The 2,500-nt window shown below is 21.7% G+C and overlaps 1 protein-coding gene across 3 annotated transcripts in view; it reads right to left on the bottom strand.

The window, feature by feature from the left end:
* LOC118447337 (short-chain dehydrogenase/reductase family 16C member 6-like) overlaps positions 1 to 2,500 on the bottom strand; it is an 18,615-nt gene that overhangs the window by 15,052 nt on the left and 1,063 nt on the right. The window contains exon 2 of one of the 3 annotated variants that reach the window (XM_085662989.1): positions 1,942 to 2,087. The exons of the other annotated variants lie outside the window; for them this stretch is intronic. The gene's annotated coding sequence lies outside the window, so the exon portion shown is untranslated. The remainder of the gene's footprint in view (positions 1 to 1,941; positions 2,088 to 2,500) is intronic. 3 annotated transcript variants of the gene reach the window in all.

Below are 2,500 nucleotides of genomic sequence, written 5' to 3'. Positions count from 1 at the left end.
TTTTATTATTATTATTATTATTTATTATTTTTTTTTTATTATTATTATTAATTTGATTATTATTATCTATTATCTATTATTATTATTTTTTTTTCTTTTTCTATTCATTTTAAGCGCCTCTCGTTAATTTAAAAATATTATTTAACATGAAAAACATTAATAATAAGAATTATTTTCACGTGGAAAAAAATTGAACAAAAAGAAATAAAAAGGAAATTCTATTAAATTAAATGCTCGATTAATAATAATGAATTGACAGAAGAAAGGTTGGAAAAAATGGGAGAGAGGCTAGAAATGAGATAAGATATAAGAAGAATAAATGCAAATTTCTTAATGAAATAATTATAATCGACGTGAATATAATTAAATACAACGATCTACGGCAAATTTTTATATTAAAGTCAATTTTAATTTTTATTAAGGATCAGAAATATTTTTACATTGGAAATAATTTTTTTTTAATATATGTGCGCCTATTTTTATTTCGATAATATAAAAGAAAAAAAAGTCACGGATCTAATTAATCATGTAAACGAAACCGTTGTAATATATATTGTAATATATATTGTAATAACCGTTGTAATATATTTATAAACACGCAACATTTATTTCTGATAGGACTGTACAAATATTTTGCTTTAATATATAACTGTACTGTCGAATAAAAATAATAATAATACTAATAATAATAAATACTTCGTCATAAATATACGTATTTCGAAAAAATGATTAAATTTTGTATCGCTTAGATTTAACAAAAAAAAAAAAATAAATAAATAAATAAATAAACAAATAAATAGATATAAAAGAAAACAAAAATTTTTTTTAATCAAATTATGTAAAATGTTTTATATCGAACAATCGAACAATCAAAGATCAAGTGTATCTTCAAGATAGTCAAGTGTATCTTCAATCGTATCGATTTCATTTTTTATTTTTTTTATTTCTTTTCTTTCCTTTTTCTTTTTTTTTTTTAACGAACGTTTCAAATCAAAATTATTAGACGTTAAAAACATAATATTAAATTCATACCATTTAAAAATACGATAATCATAAAGAATGTTTTTAATCGATATTTTAAATTGAATAAAAGTTATTGTGAATATCAATATGAATTCAACGAGTATCTACAATTAATTTTAACAATAATATTTCTTTATTAATGATATGAATTATGTAGACGTAAAGTTTTATTACGTAATAGCAATTAATCCGATCAATTTTCTTTGAAAAATTTGATAATCAATAAATTTATTAATAGATTTATATTTCTTTTTCTTTTCTTTTCCCCTCATTTTTTAACGTTGTAATCATTTTTTGAAGCGCGACAATTACAAGAAAATATTATTGATTTTACACGATTTATTAAATTTCAATGTCGTAATATAACTCAATGAATTATATCAATTCAAAAGATAAACCATAATTGCTCGTTAAATTCGTATTCGATATTCTCTATAATTTTTGTTGGATTTAAAGTATTGATCTCCGTTTGAGGAAAAAGAAAAAAAAAAGAAGAAAAAGAAAGAAAAAAGATAAAACAAAAAAATTGATGATTTAATCTCACACCATTTAGTATTATTAAATACTAAAAAGAAAAAGAAAAAGAAAAAAAAAAGAAACACGAAAAAATATTCAAGGTACAGGGAATGAATTTATAATAATACGTATATAAATATTCGTTTCTTATTTTCTTTTTTGTATTCCATTGAAACCGACAAAGCAAAATATTTAGATATATTATATAAAATTTTTATCTGACATTTTTTACCTCGACGAACATTTAAGAATTTTATAGAAAATTAATATATAAATATATATATTATAATTGGACATTAATAATAATAATAATAATAATAATAATAATAATAATAATAATAATAATAATAATAATAATAATAATATATACACACATACGCGTACGCAAAGACTTAAACTTACAAATTTTTCAATAACAAATTGGGGACGCTCGGTTTGCAAAAGAGCAGCATTATAACACACCGGTCGGTCTCTCTAAGAAACGATTGACTTTCACTGAGCGTTTATTTCATCCAAGCAGTGACGGAGGAACACGTCTAAATAAACATCTAATATCTTTTCTTATGTTGTTTTCTTTTTTATCGTTTCACGAAGAAACATCAGAAGATGATAAATTTCGAGAAAAATAATGACGAATGTATGTAATAAAATAGATTAAAAAGGAAAAGAAAAAAAAAAGAAAGAACTGAACTGATCTTTAAAAGAATAATAATTAATATAAACGATATAAATGGTATAAATATAATAATTTACATAATATCTTTCTCTCTCTCTCTCTCTCTATCTCTCTCTCTCTCTCTAACGAATAAATTTTATTCTTTCGCAAAGTTGTTACATTCCCTCCACTCCGTTTACACCTTTCGATAAAGGCATCAAGCTCACATAATTCTTTCTTTCTTTTTTTCTTTCTTTCTTTCTTTCTTTCTCTCTTTCTTTCTTTTTTTGTCCTTTTCATTTTCTA

Source organism: Vespa mandarinia, chromosome 20 (genome assembly GCF_050613455.1).
Source record: "Vespa mandarinia isolate Hongniang chromosome 20, ASM5061345v1, whole genome shotgun sequence".
In the NCBI taxonomy this organism is placed as follows: Eukaryota; Metazoa; Arthropoda; class Insecta; order Hymenoptera; family Vespidae; genus Vespa; species Vespa mandarinia.
This window is presented reverse-complemented; position numbering and strand designations above follow the sequence as displayed.